Source organism: Uranotaenia lowii, chromosome 3, assembly GCF_029784155.1.
Source record: "Uranotaenia lowii strain MFRU-FL chromosome 3, ASM2978415v1, whole genome shotgun sequence".
In the NCBI taxonomy this organism is placed as follows: Eukaryota; Metazoa; Arthropoda; class Insecta; order Diptera; family Culicidae; genus Uranotaenia; species Uranotaenia lowii.
Genome location: NC_073693.1, coordinates 90,785,158 through 90,800,038, shown reverse-complemented (window position 1 = coordinate 90,800,038; position 14,881 = coordinate 90,785,158). Strand labels below are relative to the sequence as shown.

Genomic DNA, 14,881 nt, shown 5'->3' with positions numbered 1-14,881 from the left:
ATGATACAGCAATAACCGTCAAGGGTAGAATTCCTCGTGAGATCACGAACAAACTCCAAAGATGCCTCAATGCCTTCGTCGAATATACCAATACGTGGAAAATTAAAATAAACTCAACCAAAACAAAAACAATAATGTTTCTACACCGACAATCTCCGAAACTTAGACCTCCGCCTACATGCACAGTGGTTATGAATGGCACAAGGGTCGACTGGTCCAGTGAGGTGACATACCTGGGAGTACTGTTTGATGAGAAGATGTTATTCCGCTCGCATGTCGAAAGGGTTTTGATCAAATGCTCAAGTCTTGTTCGGTGCCTGTATCCTCTCATATGTCGAAGGTCAAAACTCTCACTAACCAACAAACTGGCGATCTATAAACAAATCTTCACACCAGCGATACACTACGCATCTGCGGTATGGGAATCCAGTGCCCAAACTCACAGGAACAAACTCCAAGTGGCGCAAAATAGGATCCTAAGAATGATCTTGAATCGTTCCCGCTTCACCAGGATTTCTCATCTACATGAAGAAGCAGACATTCAGTTAGTGGATCAGCGAATATCCGACACTAAAAACAGATTTGTACAAAAATGTAACACATCCGAACACAAATTAATTCAAAATTTGTATATATTAGATTAGAGTGTAAATAGTATGATAGGTTGTAAATAGTAGTCTTAGGTTCTGTACATAGTAGATATAAGTAGCTTTTTGAAAATTTGAAAACTGAACAATTCCACATGATTGGACAAAACTTTTTGAAAATATTTAAATTTTGTAAATGTAGAACAATCTCAAAACCACATTTCCACTAAAGCTGAAAAGAAGATTCTGTATCACTTAAAATTATATATGTAACCACACAACAATCCCTGAATAAAGATTAATTTAAAGTCAAAAAAAAAAAAAGTCAAGTCAAGTCAATCTGGACCCTCATTCATTTTTGGGTCGGTCGCTGGATTGCGACCGCGTCGTACAGAACTCAATCGCAAAATGAGCTGCTGATGTGGCTTTTGCCGCCTTTTTATGAACTTTTTTCCTGTGGAACGCTGCGAGTTTTTTTGTTGCTTTCCCTGGGTTTTCTGATTCTTCGTTGTACCAAATCAACGCTTCCTTGGATGAATTCAAATTTGCCGTTTGTCGAAACTGCAGCGACTGCACCCGTTTTCGGGAGACGAAGATGGGTGTATTTCTTGGAGATACAGAAAAACGGCTACCCAATTGAGGCCATTCAGATACCACGTATGTCCACGTGGACAAGACCCAAACCCATACCCCCCTTTCCGTGGACATTCTCATCCCCCCAATTTCCTCCTAAGTTGACCACGTGGTATGTGAACAGCCCTTTAGGTACTACTGAACTGATTATTTCTTCCTATGCAGATCCCGAAGCTCTAGCCTTCTTGTTCTTAGAAGTCTTCGTCACCACTGCCTTCTCAATGGAGGTCACCCGGCAAAGACTATTCATTCAAAGTTTACGCGGTCATCGTCAGGACCATGCGTTGACCGGCGAATGTGTTAAATGTTCTTTTGCTTCGATGTGCTCCGTTTTTAGTAGTAACTGGAGGAGCAGCAGCTAGAATCGCGACACGGAACAACACACATCCGCAGCGATGACATTTTTCAGCCTCTCTTTCATAAACTAGTGGCCCTGAAAAGGGCCGTTTGTTGAATGAAGCAAGAGAAGAAATTTCCATGAATTCGACGAACCAGCTGAATATTCTTCGGCCGGCATGATAGTCCCCCGCTTGATGTGGAAGACGAAAAGATTGGTGTCCTCATGCAGTGCCATGAGCTTTGGAATTGCAGATCCGTCTCTCCGTCGATCTCATTAACCAGACGCTGGAAAGGCAGCCTTCGGATCAACTGCTTTTCTGGAAACGCCGGATCTCACGCAAGGCAACGATTCCAGGCCGGAAACGATGCGGTTTCTTCACTTCTCCGGTGGCTAGCCGCTAGAGCACACTTTCGGGCAGCCGTGGTCGCCAGCAGCTTGTGGGAAGCCTTTCCTCCGGTTTCCTTGGTACGAGATGTTATCACCTTGAAAGCACGAACACGAATGGAATTAGAGGCAGTGAAAGGCACTTCTTTTTATAACTTCGTGGGGAAGATTTCCGTTTCATTCGTATTTGCGCTGAATTAGTATTGGTGTACCAACACATAGCCGACCCAAAATGATGTATGGAAAAGATGTCTTTGAAAGAGGCGTTTTTCGTGACGGTCGGTCCGTTCGCGAATGGCAATTTGCCCCACTATAGTGTTGCCGTAAGACGTAATTCTACGTCAAAAAAAAATATCTTTTAATAGTTAAAGAAGCGGGTAAATCTATAAATCTTTGCACGGGAAATTCATTTTCAGCAACAAATCGAAAAAAAAAGAAATCATAAAAAGAGATACAGTATCGTTCATAATTGTATAGAAATTGGAAGCATGCGAACTGTCACTTCGATTTGAACTTCCATAACTTTATTCGCTGATGATATTTTTTGTTCAATTTTTTTACGAAAGGTAGATCTTTACTTTTTCAACGTTCCTCATTTTCATCAATATTCAAGAACCAAAAAAAATTCACTTGTAAGTGTTTTGTTTTCTTTCCATTTTTGTTAAAAACTAGCATTTTTAAGCATCTAATGGAATAATTAAATTTTGATGGGACTAGCATCATTAGACCGCTGCATGCTTTGTACGAAAAACTAAAAATTTTTACATTTTTACACCTCTCATAACTTTTTTTTGGTTGTTTTTAACTGCCACAAAATCTTTAACCGTGAGATGAAAATAAAAAATCGCATAAAACTGATTGGCAGAGCCAATAAATTTGTTAACCAATTAAATCTTGAAAAAAAAACATTTTTTGAAATTTGTGAAAGCTCTAGCCAGCGAAACCTGCCATTTTCCAATAATTTTTATTGTTTTGAAATTCGTTATTTCGATTTTTTTTGTTTCGATTATAGTCGTTTTGTCATCTTTATGGCATTCGCGACTTTATCAACGTTGCAGTTGGCGGATCGTTATTGAAAAACTTATCCGGAACAACTGTGTTCGATTTTTGCTCTTGGGCTCGAACTCGCGGACATCGGCTCAGGAAGCAACAGACTTGCCAACTGAGCTATATCACAAGCCCTAAGTTATCTCGAAATGGTCATAACTTTTTTCATGTAAAACTTAGCTTCTTCTCATGTTAGCAAAAAAAAAATTAGGCCTAAGAAGAGCAAAACTAATTATTATTATAGACAAACCTCATTTCAAGCTTATTTTCCTTCTTAGGATGATTAATCTCTAATGTGACGAAAAATTATGTTTTTTGGTTTGAATGTTGGTGCACCATTTTAACCTGAACAAGGACGAAATTTGTTACGATTTTGCGTTTCTATCGAAAAAACCTGGCGAAAAATATATTGTCAAGATTTATGGCTCTGAAACTTTCTAAATTGTTCAATAACCATAATTATTTTGAAAATAACTTATTATTTTCATATTTACTCGATTTTTTTTCTCCCGAAAGAATTTAGAATTTTTCACAGTATATATTGTATCAGTATCCCAGAAAGGTTAATTGAAGTTGAGCTTCAATTCAATCAACTCAAATTCAACATAAATAAAATTAAATCGAATCAGATTGACATTAATTCCAGATATGGCGCTGAACTCTTTTTTCAAAATTTTCTTTTCTCATTTTTTGTTCTTATTTGACAATATAAAATTTTGATTTTAGATTAGAGTTTTATAACATTTCCGGGAATATTTATCAAAATTTTGAAACAAAGGAATATAGGAGTTTATACAAAAACCTATCATTTATTTATTTATTTATCTCTATCTGACCCGGTGTGCTTTGCTACACCTTTTTAAATTGATGGACAATTTAATAATTATTTAATTTTAATATGTTTGTTCATTATTTTTTATTTAAATCTCAACAACATTAAATAATAACACATTGACATGAAAGCTGTAACTGAAGTTTTGAATTGTATTTAAAAAAAGATTAATTTGAATTTTCTTTTATATTCTTTTCTGTTCTCATAACCTGACATAAAAGTTCTTTTCCAATTATTATTTGGCATCTAAAATTATGACTCTGTATTCATTAATGCATAAGTTCCTTAATTCTTCCAAAAATAAAATTCTTCTCCCATGCTCATTTTGGTTAAAATTGCCCCTCTCCCTATTTTTTAGCTGTGATTCAAAAGGGGTCTCGAAAACCATACAGTCATTTTCCGTATCCCAATATCATCCCATGACAAATTCAGTTCAATTTGCTTGATCATTTTTCCAGTTATGCAAAAAATTGTACGAAGGTCCCTCCCCCTTTCTGTTTCTCCAAAAGAAGGTGAAAAGGGCTTCAAACCAAACGAACATTTCGTTCACCCAAATGCCTTAGCCTAAGGAAGGCTAAGAAGCAAGGAGCACACCCTTGCAAACTTGATCTCTAAATTAGCTCGTACCCAAATAATTTCCCATGTAATATTTGGTTTTATTTGTAAGATGAATTCTTGGTTTAAGCAAAACAATTGTATGGGAGCTCCCCGGTTCCCTAACTTTATCCCCAATTGAAGGATGAAAGGAGTTTCAATAAGCATAAATCCATTTCTGCTCAAGTTATGCAATATAAAAGGTATGGAAGCCCTCCTTCTTCTTTCTTTATTCCCCATTGGAAGAAGGGTGGGGTCTACATTAATCATAGAAACATTTCTCGTGTTGCAATACCCTATCATGCAAAATTTGGTTCCATAAGCTTTATTAGTTCTCGAGTTATGTTAAAAAAACTGTAAGGTAGCCCCCCTTTTCCTCCCCTATCTCCTCACTGAAAGAAGGGAGGGATACCAAATATTCATAGAAACATTCTTTGTACCCAAATACCTTCCCATGCCAAATTTGGTTTAATTTGCTTGATCAGTTCTGTAGTTATGCAAACATTTGTCTTTTCTTTCAGAGACCTCTCCCAAATTTTAGTGAGGGGGAGGGGTCTCAAACTGTAATAGGAACCTTCCCAGGCCTCAAAAGCATCCACTTGCTAAGTTTCAAGGAAATCGGTTCAGTAGTTGCAGAGTCTATAGGGAACAGACAGACAGGCAGAAATCCATGTTTATAAAGGTACTAATATAGATTATCTATAAAAGGTTGTTTTTATCATCAAACACTTCATGTCAATTCAAAATAAGAAAAAAGTCATTCTTAAAATATTCTACAGAGTGGTAACTCCATTAAAATTTTTGGTTCCCCGCATTTTCCCGCATGAACTCATGAAATTCCTGATTCTCATGAAAATTTAAAAAATATTCATAAAAGCTTTATTTAATCTTTCTACCTTTAATAATAATTTCATTATTAATTTTTCACTGAGGCTAAACATCAAAGCCCATATAAGAACTCTGGAATATGCAATGGTTTATAGGTTTAGTGAAGAATTTGTCATGAATACTGAAATTTTATAAAAAAAAAAACCCCACTATAACCGGATCGAGATCTGCGCATATTCATGTCTTCAAAAGAAAACCAGCTTCTAAATCAACAAGAACATAAAAAAACCAAACCAAAATGAGAAAATAAACCATTTGTCGGAAAAATTTAGACCATTTTAAGTTATTTACAGAAATTTTTCAAACCAGTGATAATATTAGAAAAAATAAGTTATTTTCCATCTGAAACTTATTGGTTTTGAACAATAAAGTTATTCAAATCAAAGAGGAAATTATAAAATGGTGCATTGTAGATAACTTGGTTTTTTTTAAGTGGCACATTTCGAATAAGAACATTAAACGAAATCAAGTAATGTGTTTCTGATTGATTTGAGCCAAACAAGCACAGAGACACCAAAATTTGGAATACTGTTCCCATAATAAGTCAAAAATTCAAACTAAATAGAATACTTCATATTTTTAAAACCGTTAGTCAAATCATTTCGCAGTCTTTTACAATATTGTTAAATGAGTTAATTTCTTTAATATCCAATATTCAATTTTTTGGAGTTTCAATAAATCTTAAAATTCAATTTTTGAAAGCGTTGTATCTCTGATACAAGAATATCTTGGCAATATCTGAGCTAGAGGACTGAAATTTGGCATGGATGCTCATTAGGACCAGGAATGATGAAAAATGTTTTCAGATTTTCGGATTATTCGGGGGTCATCCATACAAGACAAAAAATGTTTTCGCGATATTGACGTTACTTTTCGTCGAATTGTGTTGCAAATTTGCACATGAGTGTTTTGAAACACGAGCAAACGATTCCAGGTGTTAAATTTTGTGCAAAGGGTCAGCCAAAGGGATCGTCCATATTAACAGTTTCTTTTTTTGCGATATTGACGTTATTATACATCGTATTCAGATGAAAATTGGCACACGATAGCTTTGAGTGACGTGCAATCAATTTGAGGTTTCAAATTCAGTGTAAGGGGTCGTCCATATCAACTTTTCAAGATCTTACTGATATTGTTGTTTTTATACATCGTATTGGGGTGAAAATTTGCACAAAGAAGTTATTAGAGACAAATAATTCATTTCACTTATCCAAATTAAAGTCAGGGGTCGTCCAAAGGGGTCGTCCATATTAACTATTCACTAATAATGCGATATTGTCGTTATTATCCATCGGATACAGATGAAAATTGGTACAAGAGAGTTTTGTTGAACGAGCAATCAATTTCAGAAATTAAATTCAGTGTAAGGGGCCGACAAAGGGGGTCATCCATATTAACCTTTCTATATGCAATATCGTCGTTGTTATTCATCGGATCAGGATAAAAATTTACACACGGTAGTTTTCAAGGACGGGCAATCGATTTTAGATGTCAATTGATTTGCCAGAGGTCGACGAAAAGGGTCGTCCATATTAATCATTTGTTTATTGTTTTAAGCAATTTTGACATTATTATGCAATGGATTGCTTTGAAAATCGGCACACGGGAGTTTTGAGGGAAGGTCAATCGATTTCAGTTATCAAAGATTGTATAAGAGGCCACCGAAAGTGGCTTAACTTTTTGGCAATAATTGCGTTGTTATGCAACGATCTAGTTGAAATTTATACACGGGGTGTTTTGGCTCGGTCAATTGATTCCTGAATTCAAATTTAGTAGGAGACGACAGTAAAAGTGATCGTCCAATGTTTTTGCAATAGTAACTTAACAATTAATTCGAAAGTGCTCTGGCGATTGACTTTCATACAAACTGTTCATGACATATCCCAAGTTGGTAGCGAAACGGAGTTTGTATGGGATCAGCTAGTATTAAATGGTCGGGATTCGACCAGACCGAACTGAACGCCATAAACTTGATTTCGAGAAAATCGAGTTCAAAGTTCAGAGCCCTACCAATTGATACTATTTTATAAGATATAACATTTTACCATTTTACCATCACATTTAGACTCTTATAAAGCCGTCGAGGCTATACTGGTCGATTTCTGATTACTCAATAAGTCGAAAACTGAAGTTTAATAGCAATGTGTTTGCACCCAGTTCACTCTGGTCGAACCAAAATGTTTGAAAAATTGCCATGCGCTATCATTTGACTGGGCAATTTGTTCTAAACGTAGGAGCCTACTAATAGGCGCTTTACGAGCAGCACCTAACGAGTATGGCTGATGCTTGAAAAATGGTTTTTTTCGTTGAGCCAGAGTGAACCGAGCCATACAAATTTCGCACTTTTGAAATCCGGAATACCTTTGATTGTTACTTACCGGTTGCGTTCTGAACAACAGTAAGCAATACAATACAGCATTTTTCATCGTTAAATGTTAAAAATTCTAACATCCCTTTGAGTAAATTGGAAAACAAAATTCAAGGGATTCGGTTCAGTCTGGCGGAGCGAAATTTTAACAAATGCTTACAATCCGAAATACAAAGTTTTTAGCCACGGGAACGTTTTCAATCATTTAATTTATCAGACATTAGTTCGTGACGAGCCGAAGAACTGTTTTGAATTGAAAAAATCAACACACAAAAGATTATTTCGCACAAAACCAGTTTTCATGACCAAAACAGACTTTTTGTCTTTACTTCTAAGGAGGCTCTCAGTTCACTTTGGCGCAACGCATTTATGCCATTTCCACTGTCTGCAACATTGAAATTCTCTAATAAAATCAGAAAAAATTGGAAAAATGTTCTGATTTTCACTGGACAGGTAGTTTATCATGTTTCGCATCCGCTGCAATAGATAACTCATTTTTTATCAAATTGGCGTTCAGTTCGGTCTGGTCGAATCCCGGCCAAATAAGGTGTGAAGTATGCCTAAAAAATATGAAATAATTGCAAAACAAAACACATTCGTGATTTTTTTATTTGTTCTTCATTCAATGTAAGCAATTTTTTTTAAATATTTCAACAATATTAAAACTTTTCCTACATTTCGTTAAGTACCTACTCTTAAACGAGAAACTGATGGCTTATGACGATATTCACTATTCAAAACATCCATTAACATAAAGTAAAAGTCGGATAGTCAGGAAAACATGTTTTTATAGGATTTTCTCATAAATGGGAATGATTTGTTAAACAATGTCGATTATTGGATCAAAACTTCATTTAGAAGCCATTTTTACCTGGACAAAACAACTTAAATTTATCAATATAACTATCCAAATTAAAGATTTTCAAATCTCGCTTTTCTAAGATATAAACAATGAAACATAATAATACAAGCATTTTTGGATAGTTTCGAAAGTTTTTCAGTCTTATCATTCTTGTGTAGGCTCTATTTCTGCGTTCATTCACTTGTTCACTATTGTTCCAAATGTGTTTAAACAAAGATGAATTTCAAAATCGTTTTTAATACTCAATTACCACTGTTTCAGGGTTTTTTTTTTTGGCAATTTTAGATTTTTTTTTTTTTTGCTTTTTTAGGGTAATATTCTTAAATGAAAATCCACCGTAGAAGCATTTTTTAATTTCAAAATGATTTTCTAACTTCCAAAAATTTTCATTGACTCCTCTACTTTATTATGATTGACAATCCAACGTAAAAAAATCGGTAAATAAATTCGATATAAAAAAAACCGCAGTGTTGTGTTAATCACTGCATTGATTTTAAAACTTTGAGTCCTATTAATGATGTCACTGGTGCTTACACTGGTTTGTCTTCCGAATTTTTCTACAGATAACAACCGAACTTTAAGTGATTATTATTTTTTAAATTTCTAATACTTATGTTTTTATCTGTAGATGTTTTCTAGTGTTTCACTGATGAGGTAAATATACGGTTTTTCTTTTTATTTTAGTGGATGGTTTTAATTTAAGCTCGCCTGATTGCCTGGTTTTATCCGGGTTTTTCCGGATATTGATTAAAAAATTTAGGAAAAGTCTGGTCCGGCCCGGTTGCCCGGATTTCGTTGAAAAAGCCCTTGTTTTTGAACGGATGTATTCAATTGATTTGCCAATTTAAACAAAAAAAAATTGTGTTAATTTTTTTTTAAATATGGGTTTAAAACAAAATGTTTCGATCAAAATAATCATGAAAGGTTTTTAAGAAGCCGAAAATACGATCAAAATCTGCTGATTAATTTTAATGAAAAAGCATTTTTTTTTCAAGATTATTTTCTTGATTTTGTTGAGTAATTTATGGGTTTTGACCAAATTTGCCCAAATATTGTTCAGATATTGCCCGAATTTTGGAATCAAATGCCCGGATTTTTCCAGGTTTCATAATAAAATAGCTCAAATTTATCCGGCCCGGATAGCTGCTGAAAAAATTTTGACAACTTTATTTTAAATACATCCAAATGACCTTGTTTTATACAGGCGCTAGAACCAGCCAGAAAATTTTCATTACTTTGGAATGAATGACGAGATAGTTTCCATCGATCGAAGAATGTTTATATTTCCACTCGAAAATAGAGCATTCAGCGAGGAAAAGAGAGCAAAAGTTAGTTTGTTCTCTTTCAATGAGATGCAAATCCCACTCGAAGGTCATCTTTGTAGCACAAAACGTGACTTGATGCCAGCCCCGAGTATTAAAATCATACGGGTGACATTGATGATGATTCAATCGCTACCCTTTTTTCGAACAATATTCTACACTGTTTCCGAAATATTGCAACCCATCATTTAAGAATGAATTCAGATGTAAATTGAGAAAAGATGTATGGAGATGATATAAACAGTTTTAGTTATCACTTTCTGTAATTTTTCCTCACAGGGTTGGATACATTTCATTTGATTAATCATCTCACAAATCATATTTTTGATTACACAATTTAATGATGGATGTGTTATGTTTCCATCAAAAAATAATTTAAAAAAAAGTACAGTGGAAATGTTACAAAATAATGCTGTGTTTTTTACTTGAAAGAATAAAAATTCAAATATATACTTTTTAAATTAGTTCAAATTTAGAGTTTGAGTTTATGTGTCATATATATCAATTTAAATTTATCAATAGAATTATGACAATTCTTTTGACAAATTTGAATTGATAAATTCGACACACAAACTCAAACTCTAAATTTGCACTAGTTTGAAAAGTATGTTTTAGAACTTTGTTCTTCCAAGTGAGATACAGCAAAATTTTGGATCACTTCCACTGTACCTACTAAATAAATTTTTGATAGAAACATAACACCTTCATCATTAATTTAGTTCGCTTTCAAGGGCTTGATAACTTCCATTAATTAATTGATCAGTTCATGTCGTGTTCCCATAACCCACATGGGAATTCAATTAGCATACACCAACTTCCCGCATCCAAACTGATCCAAAAGCTTTGATGGGGAAACGATTTTTCACATCATCCAATTTCCACCAGCAAATTGGATCCGTTTATCGAGCCTTCCCAATTTGGGCGTGCGCCTCGCCATAATTGCAAGTGGGAGAAACACAAAATTTGATTATATTCTATCCAGCCAACCAATTATCGACCAGGTTAACAGCATGATGATGTCATTCCACATAGAAACACACACACAACATTTTATCCAAATGTTTTCATTTTGCTGGCCACCCCCCCCCCCCCCATTGAGCGGAATATAAATATGGTTTGGAATGAATTATGCTGTGATTAATTAACGGCCTCGTGTGGCGTTATGACGATTTTCCAAAAGTTTCATCAATGTTTCAAAATTTTTATTAAATTTTCATTTGCTCTTCTTTTTCTCCCCGGGAATTAATTTCATTTCAGCCTTTAAACAATCAATGTATTTCACCCAAACCACCCCACCGGTTAACAAAGTTTATCGCATAAATTGCTTTTTTATTAGCTTCGAGATCCGCGATTTCGATGCTTGAATGGTGGTGCCAAGTGCTGCTGCTGCTGCTTGTGGGTGGATTTCTACGCCCAGAAGTCGTTTGTTGTTTGTTCAGCTGAAGTTTTTTTCTCCATTCAATGCGCCTACTATTCTGAAGGGTTCCTGGCTTGATGTGCTTCATCAGATTAGGGACAGTTGCCAGACTGCTGGTCTTTCGAATGTGTGTTTCTTTCTGGATTGGCGAGCGAGTTCGTTTGTCTATCTATCATCGCTCATGAATGAAGGGTCAGTCTGTGCTCGATGCTCGATGCTAGGGCTGATGAGTGCCATGATATGGTTTTGGAATTCGTCCAAGCCAAGCCGAGCCAAAGATGTAGGTGGCCTGATAAACTAGCTAAATGGGTTAATCAATCTTGAGGCGTGCATTTGGTATTGCTAATTGAAGAAAAATGTTTCATGAAGATCTTCTCTAGTTTAGTAAATTTTAGGCTAAGATTAACTTAGGTTGGAGATCATGCACCCCACAATATTTTCGAAGCGAGTTTGAAGTTTTTTCATAAATCTTTCATTTAAGAATTTCGTATAGTGACGTTAAAAATTTCAAACCGCCTATCCAGTGTTGGTAACTATCTGAATCTACGTTACATTTGTTCTTTCAATCAAGATACGAGGATTTTTCAATGTATTTTTTTATTTTGAAACTTCATTATTCAATTTTTTTTATTCTCGATTTTCAAGAAAACTTTAAGATAAAATGCATAAAACATACACCTACAAATCAGACTCTACTTCAAAAATGATCTTCCTTGAATGTGGAATTACCAGTATAAGATTCTATGACTAACCGGCATTTACAAGCCTGCACTGCGATGATAAAAACTGTATTCGAAAAAAAAATACAACACTTTTATTTGTGAATAACTTTTGAATGGTTGGATGGAGATTGTGATTTGGACATTTTCAGTGATACTAAAATCATAGAAAGGCCGAATCGAACTAAATGTCCTGAATGGTCAAACCCCGAAACAATTTGCCTTCTCGATGATAAAAGAAAGAAATTTAAGAAGTAGGTATCGCAAAAGTAAAACTCAGCTGGATAAAATTGCTTACCGAATTGCGGCCAATGCTTTCAATACTTTACACAGAGTCCAACGTATCACTTAGGGGCTGTCCATTAATGATGTCACGCAAAATTTGGAAAAAATTTACCCCCCCTCCCCCCTCCGTCACATATTGTCACAATTTCCGTAGCCCCCCTTTTGTATTACGTCACGTTTCCCTAACCCCCCCCCCCCCCCCTGGAGTAAAATTTTAAACTCATAGAAATTTGATTAAAAATGTTGCTTTTTTTAAGTTCATCAGTTTTATTCAAAGAATTGAAAAAAATGTTAACAACTTTTAACAAGCCTTCAATCATTGGTTAAAACACATTTCAATCATGAGTCCAAGGATTATGTAGATGACATTCCATATCAATGACCAAATCTCTATCCAACCATCCAAATCTAGTTCCTCTTCTTCAATCCATTCGCAATCCAAATCTTCTCCACAGGTTAGAATAGCCAAGTAATCCTGTTCACGTTTTGCCACAATTTAAGTGGGAAGGACTTTTCTGAGTGTTGCAGTGAAAGTGTTCTTGCGAACTTTCTTATGCTAATAAAATTTACAAAAAGTGATAACGTGAGTATTATTATTCATTAAATGAATGGTGCAAGTATAGTTTTATTGAATTTAGAATAAAATTATTTGTTATTGTTTTGCTGCGTTTTTTTTATTGTAATGATAAGTGATGTCACGCTCAAGCTGGCCCCCCCTCCCCTCCATGTCACAAATTGTCACAAAAATCAAACCCCCCCCCCTCCCCCCCTAACGCGTGACATCATTTATGGACGGCCCCTTATATGAATGAACTTCTAAGAGGTATTCAATCAGAACCGAAACGTTTTTGGAAGTATATAAACTCTAAACGTATAACAAAGTTAGTCCCGAAAAAATATCTTATAACAACAAAGACGCCAAAATCCTCGATGAGGCTTCGGAATTGTTTGCCGAGTATTTCCACTGCATTTACAGCACAAACGACAAAGTTCCAGAGCTAGAATTCTAAACCGCAACAGAAGTCATTCCTCAGCTGATAATATCGATCACGGATGTTCTACGAAAAATATTACTGCTTGATGAATCCAAAGGTAGTGGATCTGATGGAATTCCAAATTCGTTAACGCCTTGGTGGAGCCGTTATTAATACTCTTCTCAACTTCAAATCGTAGAGGTCAGTTTCCGAAATTTTGGAAAATCTCATACATTGTGTCAATCCATAAAAATTTTAAAAGTTTAAAACCTCCTGCTGAAAATTATCGTGGGATAACAATTCTGTCTGCCATACCCAAACTGATCGAGAGCATAATTTATGACCAAATCTATCTTTAGTTAGTAGGGAAATTGTTGGACTTCTGGCATGGCTTTTTGAAAAAACGATAAACGGTTACGAGCTTGGCAGAATTTGTCTCTAAAACTTCACAACGTGACATAAATGCTTTCCTGTCATTGCTGTGCAAAAATGGGATAACCAGAATTTGTCTTCAGTGGATTCGTTCGTACCTGAAAGAAAGAGTACAATTTGTATAACGAGAGGCCCGACACGCTTCCGATTTTAAGTAGGTGGCTTAAGCGCCACTTCCGTTTGGAAGACCACCTACCCTTTCTTATCTTGCCCAGCTGATGAGACTCGGTCGCGATTTCCTTTTGATTCCCGATTTTTGGAAAGAAGCGGAAGAGACTCTAAAAAGGGATCCGTACTTCGACCCTTAAGAGCCGCCCCGAAGTCGAGACAAAACCCCGGGAGAAATCCGTGGAAATGGGAGTTAGCTGTTCGTTACGAAAGCAAGCTAAGGGTGCTAAACATCGGACAAGACCAAACCCCTTACCTGGATCAGAAGAGACAGAAATCGATTGGATTCGCGGCCAATCTCCGCAGTAAAGAGACATAAACAAATCCCGAACAACGAACAGCGTGTGACTCCCTTTCCTACCTACCTACCTAAGGGTCCAGCGCCGATTGACCGGCGCATAGGGCTGAGATAAAAGATCTCCACTGCTGGCGATCCGGAGCCAGCGTCTTCACTTGCTGCCAGCCGAGGTTCTCGTCAACTGTGCGGAAAACTTTCCAAGTTCCAATTCTAGTCCGTGTTTTCATGCTAAAAGTCGTTGCCAAAGTTCCAATTCGGTTATTTCTTCTCTCAGTTTCTGTAACAATAAAAGTTTTCAGGAGCAGTAGGTTGTTAGCCTAAAGTCCCTATCCCGCGATGGGGCTGCCATCTTGGACTTAGCTGGCGGGAGCCGCATTTCATAAATTCAGCCGCTTGCTGCAAGACAGACGCTGTTTGAGCCGCCCCTGACCTGGAGAACAGACGCTCGGTTGTTGATGCACGCCGCCCCTGACCTGGGGAACAGACGCGTGCGGCCACCTTCTCAGTCTGCATGCGACCAAAGCATCCACCGGGGTTGGGTACCCGATCTCCGCTTAGGTTACTCGCACCCCAGCCGGCACCGCGGGGAGGTAGAGATAGGAGTTGTGAATAAGAGGTGATATGACCACTATGGGGTCTCGTGTTGCACATTATCCACAGTTTACCATCCAGCTCCCTTTCCAGTCATCCCAATCAGTCGATCATTGCAAAAATATTCGCTTTTCCATTAC

The 14,881-nt window shown here is 36.3% G+C and overlaps 1 protein-coding gene and 1 pseudogene across 2 annotated transcripts in view; one reads left to right on the top strand and one right to left on the bottom strand.

Moving 5' to 3' along the window:
- Window positions 1-14,881, top strand: part of LOC129754770 (uncharacterized) — a 601,388-nt gene that overhangs the window by 55,853 nt on the left and 530,654 nt on the right. The gene's annotated exons all lie outside the window — the stretch shown is intronic.
- Window positions 1,638-2,540, bottom strand: LOC129752394 (histone H3-2-like; annotated as a pseudogene).